The following is a 12,239-nucleotide window of genomic DNA, read 5'->3' on the forward strand; positions in this document are numbered from 1 at the left end:
CAGAGATGAGAGTCATACCGATCTCACAGGTGACAAACATGAGGTCAGAGAGGTGAGCAGACTTGCCCATGATTACACAGCAGGCAGTGACCAATCCAGGTGTAGAGCCCAGGCCTGTCCAACTCCAGAGTCCGTGGCACAGGGGCATCCAGTTTCCTGACTGGCCACTGCTATTTGTGTCCCTCAGGATGCTTGGGTCCCTCTCTCCTCCTCAACCACGGCCCAGTCCTTTATGGAGACCTGTGTGGCCAGGAGGAGGGAGCCCAACTGGGCCTGAGTCCTTATAGTCATATGCCCTTTGACCACTGCTAGGCTGTCTCAGTACTGTAGGCCCAGAATGACCTGTAGTCTGGGTGTTAGGAGACTGTGTCCAAAGCCCTTCATGACCATGAAGCCATTCCCATCAGACTCACTTCTGTCATCTGAAAAATCGCTTTTTTGGCAGCATATGGAAAATGGGTATACCCTTATTTCTGCCCAGTGCGAGGAAGGCAGGTCCCAACCCCAAAGTGGGGCAGAGGCTTAAAAAGCCTCCCTGAGGGCATATCCTCAGCTCTCAGCACCCCAGGACTCCCTTATACACAAGCCAGCTCTCTACCCATTTTGCAGGGCTGTAGACTTAAGAACCAGGGCCATGGCCAAAATCTAAGTGGGGACACTGGATAATGAGGGCCTTGGCAACTAAGGGAACAGAGAGAAGCAGGTGTGCGGTAAGCAGGGAAGGTGGGCAGAAAGACTCCTGGGTCCATTTGATCAGAGGTATCATTCTTCCCCCATCTCTGGCACACCCCTGCCACCTCCCAAGGACCCCATGCCCTGGGTCTGGGAACCAGCCGGCCACTTAGTGGTCCTGGGGAAATCGACTTTCCCTGGCACTCCCTCTCCAGCCTTTCCTTTTCCCAGCTCCCCTATATCCCTCCCCCATGTACCCAACCCACTCTGCCTGAGGGCAGGTGGGTTTAACACTCTCATGCCTGATACTTGGGCCTCCTCCCCAGAGGGCAGAGCCAGGTTTGCTATGGGAACAAACCATCTCCACCTCCCGACCCACACCTTGTAGAACCCGGTGGACACAACATGGCTGAAGGCCAGGCCTCTTCTGTGTAAGCCTAAACACAGGGCGTCTGGGGGAGCAGAGCCCTGACCACAGCAGGTGTGCCTGTGTGTGCCAGTGCCCTGGCCCACCCAATGGCATCATCTGGGGGTAAGCTATGGCCTGAGAATGATCAGACCCCAGCGTGTGGGGCCAATGGGGTGAGAGTGGCCTCCTCGCAGGGGGCACACCCGTGTGTGCCTGTGTATGTGCATTCGCCTAGGTATGTGCTGGTGTGTGTGTGCGCCAGAGGCTGGGCTGTGGCTGGAACCATGAGTGGGCTTCTGGAGCGCCACATGGGAGCTGTGTGTGCATGGTGCATGTGACCGAGTCTGTACCATGCGTGTCGGCTGGGTGTGCTGAGTCGTGTGGAACTACGTGTGCTGCAAGTGACTGTGTCTGTCCTAAGTGTGTGCCCGGCTGTGCCGCGTGTGGGGTGCGTGAGTGTGCACTCTCCCTGCCAGGCCGCAGGGCCTCTTGGGGCTGCTGGGGATGGGGTGACTCACGTCTCCTGAGCTAATCCTGCCGCCCGCCCGCCCAGCTCACCCTGCTCTGCTGGGCTGATGGCCGCCAGCACAAGAGGTGGGGGGGTGGCGCGGGCAGCCACGGCGGGGAGGCTGGCTTGATAAATAACCTGCTGCTTCCCCAGGCCTCTGAGAAGGGGAGGCTGCAGCATGGGGAGGAGCATGAGGGCGGAGGTGGGGGAGGCTGTCCTGGCCCCCTAGGCTCCGGATGCCCTGGCCCCCTCGGCCCAGGCTGAGGCTCCGGGGTTCCTGTTTCATCGAAACCTGAGCTGGGAAAAGCCTATCGGGTCATCTTGCCTGTCCCGCCGGCCACCAGGCCCAGGCAAGCTGCCCCTCAGGGGACAGGCCCGCAGCCTGGCCTCCCAGCCAGTGGGTGGTTGGGTGGGGGGAGGATATTTCTGTCCAGACTAAATGCAGCTCTAGGCCTCTGTCTGTGTACCCCCCCCACCCCAGCAGCTGCTCCCAGAGGCGCCCTGGCTCTGCAGGGCTGACTAAATATAGGCCCCCCACCCCAGCAAACCCCCCATGTTCACCAATTCCCAGCGGCCCCACCCACATGAGGCTCCACCCACATACCCCCCCCTACCCCAACCAGAGGGGAAGGCTGAGGAGCCCACTGTGTGAGCTTGGGGCAGCGGATCCCCCTCTCTGGGCTCTCAAGCTACAAAAAAACAAGCATTTCTCAGCTCTGGGCCCTGCCCTACCTAATGGGTGCTTTTGGAGTATAGACCACAAAGGTGACTGGGTTGGGGTCTTCGCATAGGAGATAAGGGCTGAGGTCCCCTCCCCAGAGCACCCCAAGCGCCTTTAGGCTTATAAACACGGCCCCTCCATCCTGCCCATTCTTTGCCCAGGCCGGGCAATACCAGGCTCCTCCAATCTGCCCTGGCCGGATCCTGGCCAGGAAACAAGTTGTGCCAGGCTTGGGGTGGAGGGGCGGGAGCATGACAGCTGCTATTTCCTGGAGGCCACGGTCGGGCACAACCCGGATTCCTGCCTGGCTCCACACTCCACCAGAGCCTCTTCCAGGCTGCAGGCCCTCCACAAGGCACCCCCTTCCCCGTGTCAGAGCTATTATCAGACCCCACAGGATCATCCCACTCCCCTCACTGCACTGGCACAGGCAGGAGGAAGGTGCGTGAATGCAGCTCGCCTCTAGGACTGGGGAGAGGTGGTCTCTGCAGGGTTCCACAGACTGAGAGGCAGCCCCAGCTTCCCTCCTCCTGCCTGCCTGCCCACCCGGCTGCTTCCCCCAGCCCCACACGCACCAAATTCCCCACATGCCTGTCTGTCTCTGACAGCTCGCGCAAATACTTGGCTGCGCGGGCACCCGCTGTTCTGAGCCTGCTGCGCCTCCTCCCTGCCTTCCCGGGGGGCTCTGCAGACGCAGCCAGAGATGGGAGGGGGCCAGAGTCAAGAAGCTCAGTGGGCAGTGGGAGAAAGCAAGGGCAGGAGGGACCAGCCTCAATGCAGCAGCACCACCCCCATCCCCCGGGGCCTGAGGGACCTGGGAGGCCACAGAGAGCCAGCCCAGGCGGGGCAGCAGCTGCCGACACCCCCGCTGCCCCCCGACACCCCTGTTGCCCCCCGGAACTTCCCAGGAGGACCTTCCGGAGGCCTCCCACTTGCCTCGGCTGATGAAACAGCATCTGCCACCCCCGCGGCGGCAGCTCAGGACAGGGCGGAGGGCACCACAAGGCCCCTAGGGAAGGCTTTGAAATCTGGACCAGGGCCCAGCCCCTCTTGGCAGTCCCAGCCCCCCAGCATAGGCCCAGCCTCAGAGCATGAGGGGTGCATTCCAGCCCTCCTGCAGTGTGCAGGGCACACCCGCCCAGCTGCCAAGCTTGGGATGTCTCCACTTGGACTGGCTGGGGGCCTTATTTGTCCCCACTGCCCTCCTTCCTGCTAGCCTCGTCTCCCTCCCAGGAAACCAGTGGAGGAAACACTTCCTGACAACAGCTGGGATTCTCTGCTGGACACTACGCCTCACTGGCTGGCTCCTTACCTCCCCCCACCTCAGTCCTTCCCTGGGAGTCACCAAATCACATCCCCACCCCACGTCTACAGCAGAGGAATCCTCCCCTCCCGGCCAATCTGCCACTAGCCCCAGCATCTAGGCACAGCACGGGCACTGAATGAATGACCTCATGGGTAACAACCTCCATTCTGCAGATGGGCAAACCAAGGTCAGGGGAGAGCCCAGAGAGCCAGGCCTCCCACACTGTGCTCTTCCTGAAAGGGGCTCACTGCAGGTCCCCTCACTATTCCTTTGCCTCCCAACACACTTTCTGCCTCGGGAGCCAATTGAGCCCTCCCAGGCTTCTGGAGGCATTAGGATGACTCCAAACAGAACCTCTCAGTGTTCTGGGTTCAGATGCCCAGTTAGGCTGCTCTAGATGACGATCCCAACTCTCCCACAGCTCAGCAGTGGTCCTGAAAACAATCCCAAGGTATTGTCATGGTGACGTTAGACCTTGAATAAAGCCTCCTCTCCCCATTGCACAGATGGGGCTGCTGAGGACCCCAAGGGAGGGGGAGCTGCAGGCGGCCATGAGTCAGAGGGGGAGCTGGGAAGCCGCCCGGCCCTGCCGGCTGTTGCTGGAAGCAACAGCCTGCATTTCCTCCTCACGCTGGTGCCTCGGGAAGCGTGGGCAGCGGGCGGCGGGCACCGCCGAGAGGACCCCTCCTGTGCCTGTGGGCCAGCCACATCCCCTCACTGCCTGACTGGGCCCACAGCCCACTCTCCACGCCGGCTAGAGTTCCAGAGAGGGGCTGGCTAGGGGCAGAACAGGCATTTCTGTCCCAGGTATGGGCTCATGTCACCTGAGGGCACCAGGCCCTGTGACCTCAGGGCAGCCTGACCCCTAGAGCTTTAATGTCCCCTGGCATCAAACAAGGAAACTGAAACATGACCATTTACACTTCCTTCTAGCAGCAAAATCCATGGTTCTGTGACTCCAGAATCCCAACAAGAATCCTGACTTGAAAAATGCCTCCATTCCAAGCATTCTATAATTCTAGACTCCCATGACTAAGAAATTCTAGGTCACCAAGATCTGACACCCCCAGGAAGAAAGGGGACCAGGTCCACTTCTGCCTACTGCTATGAGCCCAGTTAACTAATTTCCCATCTAGCTCTGGGGGAGGTGGGCCAGGCAGGAGAGGGGCTGGGTCTCTCTCATCAGAGCCAGCAGGAACTGGCATGAAGCTGTGTGGGGCCCCTGGCCCAGACAGAAACTGGTCTAGTCCTAGGGGACAGGCCACCTCCTCCTGGCACACACAGCCACTAATGCCACAGATGTCAGGAAGTCAGCCCGCACCAGCACCAGAGAGAGTGAGAGAGTGGGTGGCGGGGGGTTTGCATGCCTGCACCCCATCCTGCGGCTAGGAGGGAGGGAGGGCGGGCGTCAGGTCAGGGCTGGTCTCTCTGCTTCTCAGGTTCCAAGCCAAGCTCCACGCTTTATCTTCCTGTCTTCACCACCCACTGCTTCCTCCTTCCCGCCACAGTCCCCTCACCTCCCAGGCCAGTTCCAGCCCAGGCCAGCTGGCAGCCAGCCAGGGCAAAGGCTCCCAAGCCCATCTGACAGATGGAAAAATTGTGGTCCATGAAGAAGATAGGACCTGCCCCACTGGCTTGGCTCAGCAGCCTGTTGCTCTCTGGTCACATCTCTCCGCCTTGCCCCCACCTTGCTTCCCAGAATCCTCCACAGGGCCAGTGGGTCTCCACATGCCAGCCTGTCCACCAGCACACCCCCATCCCAGTGTCCCCTGACAGTACTCATCCTCACCACCAGTCATCCAGTCATTCATTCATCCACTTTTATCCACCCAACTAGCCTATCAGCCCATCTCCCCACCACATCTGGCCCATTGCCAAGGGTTATGGGGGCCTCAAAAAGGAAAGAGCAAGGCCTGTGCCCAGCAAGCATTTAAGGAGTCCCTTCTGTGTGCCAGGTAGTGTGGAAGGTTCAGGAAGCAGCATACAAAGGCCAACAGCCTGTCAAGGGCTCTGCCAGGACTCCATCCCACTAGGCAGTGGCAAGCCACAAACTCCCAAGGCCTCAGTTTCCTCATCTGTATATGGGGATGCTAACAACACACATCTGTCCCAGGTACCGGCTCATGTCACCCGAGGCTACTATGGGGATGAAAAAAGGTGAAAGTCAGAAAGCTGTTAACATGGTGCCTGCCACAGAGAGAACTTTTGTTGGGCTACCCATTATCACTGACTTTGTTACAATATATTCTAACAATAGCAGTTGGCCAGTGCAGTGGCTCACGCCTGTAATCCCAGCACTTCGGGAGGCCAAGGCAGGTAAATCACTTGAGGTCAGGAGTTCGAGACCAGCCTGGCCAACATGGAGAAATGCCGTGTCTACTAAAAATACAAAAATTAGGCGGGTGTGGTGGCGCGCGCCTGTAATCCCAGCTACTCCGGAAGCTGAGGCAGGAGAACTGCCTGAACCCAGGAGGCAGGGGTTGCAGTGAGCCGAGATGGTGCCATTGTACTCCAGCCTGGGTGACAGAGTGAGACTCCATGTCAAGAAAAAAAAAAAAAAAGACAAAAAAAATAGCAGTTAACAGTTGGGGGCCACAACTGATTACAGCAGCAGCTAAAGTTCTTCAAACACTTATTTGGTGCCAGGCACTGGGGGTACAAGAAGAATCACTGCCATATCCCATTGCAAGGCTGGCAAGGAGCAGGCTCAAAAAGCCCCAATAAGCATCTGATGAATGAGGGGATCAATGACAGGAGGCATAGCCCTGCCTCCAAGGAAGGTATAAGCCAGCATGTTTTCATGGGTGAGTGTGGCTTTCTGCACACACGTGTGTGTGTATAAGCAGGTGTGTTACACATACGTATGTATGCCTGTGTGAGAGACCTGGGGATCCAGTGATGCCAGGAGCACAGCCACTCAAGCCCACTCAGGCCCCCACCTGACATCACCCCTGCCAGTGATCACAGCAGAGCTGAAGGGACTGTGGCAAGAGCAGGGGCCAGGTCCATGGAGAGAGGCCTGGAAAGATGCTTTGCATAGTTCTGGCCATCGGATTACAGGCCCAGCCTAGGCCCCTACTTAGGGGTATAGGGGCCACTAGGTGTTGCCCCACAGGAACCCAGGCCCCCAGTGCCCGAACATTACGCCCGTACTGGCATGGCACACAAGTGTTCCTGCTGGCAGGCTGGGCACGTCTGAGGAGGTCAGAAAAGGTCACAGGCGAGGGAGGGAGTGGTGGGTCCAAGGGTGATGTGGGGTGTGCCAGACAGGGGAAGGTGGGTACAGGGCTCCCTGGGGGCCACCAGGCAGGCCTGGCTCTGCCCTGCTGGGGCCGGCAGCTGGAGGGGAGTAAATATAGCTGGGGCGTCCCGGCCACATTCCTGGGAGGCCAGTGAGGCCCGCCTGCCCGCTGCTCTAAGCAGAGCGCAGCAGCCAGGGCCCAGGGCCGCCACTGCCCTCTTCCCAAACAAACAGAAAAATAAATAAAACCAGCTCTCACGGCCGGCCGGCACAGCCGGTGGGGGAGGGGGCAGGAAGGGATGGACAGGGGTTGGCGGGGTGGACAGGCAGGCGGACCAGTTGCCGCGGTTTCTGTTCCACTGGGAAGGAGGAGGCCAACAAAAGAGGAAAATGGAGGAAAAGGGCAGGGAGATGGTCAGAGATGTCAGCGAAAGGGAGAGAATCCCGAAGAGATGAAGGGTGTCACAAGGAGAGGTGTGGGGGAGGTAGGTCAGGAGGGACAGGGAAAGTGTCAGGGGCGGGCACAGTGGGGGACAGTTAGGGCAGAGGCAGCCTCTGGGTCAGTAATTCAGCAGCAGGGATGCCCCAGGGGGCGGGTGGCAGGCAGAGACAAAGGGGGCTGTGTGGGCTGGGGCAGGGGGCCGGCTTGAAGGGCCATTAAATATTAAAGAGCTAGGCCAGTGAGTGACAGAGGTCATAGGAAGCAGGAGACTAGCCGAGGAGCGATGGGGGACCCTGAGGCGGAGGGCTGCCCCACCTCTGGCCTGTCTCTCCACCACCTCCATTATAGCCAGTCTCCTGCGATGGAGGGACAGGCTGAGGGTGGGAGGGGCTGTGGGGATTAGTGATGGCAGGGAGACCTCTGCGGTTCCCTCTTCCCTCAGGCTGATCTGGGCACAGCCGGCCTTCCAGAGCTGCCAGCCACCCTATCAAGAAAGCCAGGAGGCCTGTCAACACAGCCGCTGCCATGGCACCTCCTGGGGAAGGAGCGGGAGACATCCAGCTTCTCCTTCCCAGGAAAAATCAGCCAAGCCACCACTTTCCACAGAGACCTGCGGGGAGGGACGACTGGGCCTCACAGCTCAGCTGAGCCAGCAGGTCACCCCCCAGCCCTCCCACCCTACCCCAGCCTGGCGTCATTACTAGCTTCACGACCTTGGTCAGTCCCCTTGTCCCTGAGCCTGTGTCTTCACCAGCTCCACTCCACCCTAGGCTTGGTGTGAGGAAAGAAAGAAGGCAAATAACACCTTGAAAACATACTGAGGCCAAGAATCTGCACGCATCATCCCAGAGAAGGGTGCCATGTGCCCCATGGGGTCTGTCCTATTATCAGTCCCATTTTACAGATGGGGAAGAGAAAGTCAGACAAAGTGATGCACCCACAGTCACACACCTGGTAATCAGCAGAATGGAGACAGAAGTGCTAGGTGTGAGCCACATGTTATTTTCTTAGGATTCACGGGGGATGTGCATTCCTTGTCTCTATAAAAGCCGGTGTTTACTGAATACAGATTGTAGGTGAGCACCTCCCCCTGCCAGGCACTATGCAACCATCTGTGTCCATCTGAAAATGACCTTGTGAGGCAGGCATTCTCTTACTGTCCAATTTCAGAGATTAGGAAACTGAGGTTTGTAGAGATAACACAACTGGCCCAAATGTCATACATCCAGCTAGGCCGTGACATGGCCAGGATTTGGAGTCAGATCTGAAGGACTCTAGAGCCACTGCTCATACACACTTGTCTGGGTGGGGGTTAGGAGGACCTGGTAGGAGTGGAGCTCAGTGGTTCAATTGGCTCCGACAAGGGATAACCAGAAAAGGTCAAAAACAAGGTCACAACTGCTGTGGGGGTTGGGGAAATGGCAACTGTTTTGAGGATGGGAGAGGCACAGAGCCTGTAGGAGCTCCAGGTGAGGGTACAAGCTAGGGTCCTGGCTAGAGTAATCTGCTTGGTCTACCCAGAGCCCCTGAACCAGGTAACACCGGCCCTGCCCCAGTGTGAGGATACTGAGGCTGACCTAAAAAGGGCCAATGGAGCCCTGTGTTGTTGGTCCCCAGGGTTCTAACCTGTGCTCCGGGGCCAGAGTGCCTGGAACTAATCACCTCTTCAGAGCCCCCAGTGCTGTGGAAGACGGGGCAGGATCCCCCCCTCCCTCCCTCCTAGGCCCTGTGAGCCCAGAGGGAGGCCAGCATCAGAGGCAGGAAATGAAGAAGAATTTGCGATCTAATTGAGCTGGCGGGGGATTAGGCGGCAGAATGCAATTACAGGGGCTGGAGCGGGGCCAGGGGCACTGACACCCCAAGATGTGGCCTGGCCCAGGTGACTTGGCCCAGCCAGTCTCTGGCCAGAGACACGAGACTTGGAGTTGGGAGTATGGGTACAGGCAAAGGTTGGGACCAGACTGCTTCTCAACATATAGAGGACCGCAAGGTTCCAGCTCCACGTGATACCCAGAAGCAAGAAGTTTTCCTGGGAATCCTCCCCCAGGGAACAAGTCTATGGATTCTCATCTGGGGATTTGGCAGCCAGACTCACATGCTCTCACAGGCTCCATTCATACGTGTGCAAGCATGTGCTTACACTCCCAGGTAAGCCCCATATATCCACATTCACCTGCATAGGGGCAGGTCTCCCAGCCTGGAGACACACAGGCCAGCCCTTTGCTGCCACTGGCTCCACCAAATGGTGGGTTGTGGGGGCACAACCCCTCCCTCAAGAAAACCCACCCATGACCTTAAAATCCTTTTATTCCCGTAATCACATGCTACCACTGCCGTGGATATACGCTGTCACCCTGGCCCTGTCTCCCTCTGTGGCTTCCAAAACTCCCAGCAGGCAGGCAGACGGGGAGGCTGCCCAGTTACTGCTGGGGAGGGAAGGGTTGTAGGGGTTGCAGGGGAAAGGACTGGGTGTGAGAGGTTCAATTCTACACACACACATTCAGGGACTCAAACAACCAGAGGGGGAGATTCAGTAAGACAGAGATACAGAAAGAGAAAGGAAAACATAGCCAGCCGCCACCGCCACAGACAGAGAGAAACCACTGTCCATACAGCACAGACAGGCCCACTCCCACATTCACAATTCAGACACACTCTACTCAGTCAGATCCCCCAGATTTATAAGCATATACAAAGCACACAGATACACACAAATCACAAATCCAAACTCTCCAAAATTCCAAGCACACACAACTCACAGAATATATTCATTCCCAGATTCACAGGGACATAGCCAATCTTCAGAAATACAATCTCAGATTCACAAACACACATGTACACATACACTACAGATCCACATACTTCTAGATCAGGACAGACACACATGCCCTGATTCATAAATCCATGTATGTTCAGACTCTGAGAAGTCACCCTGAGAAAGACATTCAACACAGAGATTCACAAATACAGACACACGACTTAGAGACACACATGTCCTGAGTCATAAGCACACATCACCCAGATTCCCACATCCCAGAGCAACAGACTAGTGCCACACAGCCTCATCTCTGTCAGCTGACACTGCCTCTGGCTTTAGGGGGCAGGTGGAGGGTTGGAGATTCCTGGGTCTTTGAGGGGGCAGTCCTTTCTCATTGCTCGAATCCAGGAAGGGTGGGCTCAGTGTTGGGGGGAGGTGAGGGGGAGTAAGAGAAAGCAGGAAAAAACTTTAGTGGGATATTCTTGTTGGGCAGTAGCGCGTGAGTAACGGGGGAGGTTTTTTGTGGTCTGGTGAGTTCCAGCTATGAGTGAGAGTTTAACTATTAATACACTTAATCAAGGACACTTCACACACACATACACAGCCACACACACAGCGCCACACACACACACACACACACACACACGCACGCACGCACGCAGCTAGGATGGGACCAGGTGGTGGGGGTAAGAGAGGGAGAGCCCCAGAAAAAAGAAAAGAGGGAAAGCCCCAATCAGGGCCCCAGAGGGCGGGGAAAGGGGGCGGAGCTTCTATCCTGGGCCTGCCTCCAGAGCTGGAGCAGTGATTCATTTGTGCACCACCAGAAGGGTGGGGTTTGATACACAGTAGGTGCTCAATACAAACATATTGGGCCAACAAATGAATAACATATAAGAGTGAGCAATAATAACAGTAATAACAATGTGTGAACCCCCATCGTTGTTCAATTAGAGCATGCCCCAGAGCATCATGCTTGTTAATTCGGACTAAATCGTCAAGCCACCAGACAGGGGCTCTAGGAACCCAGGCTTGGGTCTGGCTCACCCGTATTCCCTCATTTCTCCACCCTATCCTGCAACCTGGAAAGTCAGCCCAGCCCACATCCCTCTCTCCCTCCTGGCAAGACCCCCTCCATTCCATCCTCCCATAAACAACAAGGTGCAGTCACTCCTAAAGAAGGCAGGGTAGGCCGGGCGCGGTGGCTCAAGCCTGTAAGTAATCCCAGCACTTTGGGAGGCCGAGACGGGCGAATCACGAGTTCAGGAGATGGAGACCATCCTGGCTAACACGGTGAAACCCCGTCTCTACTAAAATACAAAAAAAATTAGCCGGGCGAGGTGGCGGGCACCTGTACTCCCAGCTACTCGGGAGGCTGAGGCAGGAGAATGGCGTGAACCCGGGAGGCGGGGCTTGCAGTGAGCTGAGATCCGGCCACTGCACTCCAGCCTGGGCAACAGAGCCAGACTCCGTCTCAAAAAAAAAAAAAAAAAAAAAAAAGAAGGCAGGGTATTTAATTCCCCTGGACTTGTTTCTTCACCCAGATACAAACCTGCCCCCACACTCCTATGGGTCTCAGTTTCACATGTGCCAAATGGGTAGGAGGCAGGCAGAGCTGGAAAGCGGCAGCAAGAGTTTAGGGTCACAGTGGGAACCCTTGGAACATGGGCCTTTGCTGGCCAGGGCCCTGGATGTAGAATCCTCCCCTCCCCTTCCCCCACCCACCCCAGCCCAGCCCAGCCCAGCCCAGCCCAGCCGGGTGGACATTCCAGGCCTCACGTGATAAAGACGAGGCCACTGGCCCTCGGGTAAGTCAACAGGCTCTGTCGCGGGAGAGATAGGAGGCCCTGGCCAGGGTCACCTGCTGAGCGGCGAAAACAGCCAGGACCAGATACACACATAAATAAGGCACCAACCCGACAGCCAGCCTGCCAAGGGTCTGTCTTCTGCAGAGGCTCACCTTGGAAAGGGAGGTGGCATGGAGAGGGAGGCCAAGGCTGACTAGGGACGTCCCTGGGAAAGACCCAGCTCCTGCGAGGATGAGGGGTAGGGGGGTTCTACCCAAGTTCCGGGGGCTGGCTGGGAACTCAGAGGCCAACCTCCCTCAGCTGTTCCCATCTCTTCCCAGGGCAAAAATCAACCCGTCACCCCCTCTCCCTCCTCCCCAAGGAGAGGACAATTTCCG

General features: G+C 57.3%; 1 protein-coding gene across 6 annotated transcripts in view; it reads right to left on the reverse strand.

Moving 5' to 3' along the window:
- Positions 1-12,239, reverse strand: part of LOC105467053 (CXXC finger protein 5) — a 39,045-nt gene that overhangs the window by 21,608 nt on the left and 5,198 nt on the right. Inside the window, exon 1 of one of the 6 annotated variants that reach the window (XM_011716364.3) lies at positions 12,015-12,193. The exons of the other annotated variants lie outside the window; for them this stretch is intronic. The gene's annotated coding sequence lies outside the window, so the exon portion shown is untranslated. Of the gene's footprint in view, positions 1-12,014; positions 12,194-12,239 lie in introns of those variants that run through there. 6 annotated transcript variants of the gene reach the window in all.

This window comes from Macaca nemestrina, chromosome 6, assembly GCF_043159975.1.
Source record: "Macaca nemestrina isolate mMacNem1 chromosome 6, mMacNem.hap1, whole genome shotgun sequence".
Classification (NCBI taxonomy): domain Eukaryota; kingdom Metazoa; phylum Chordata; class Mammalia; order Primates; family Cercopithecidae; genus Macaca; species Macaca nemestrina.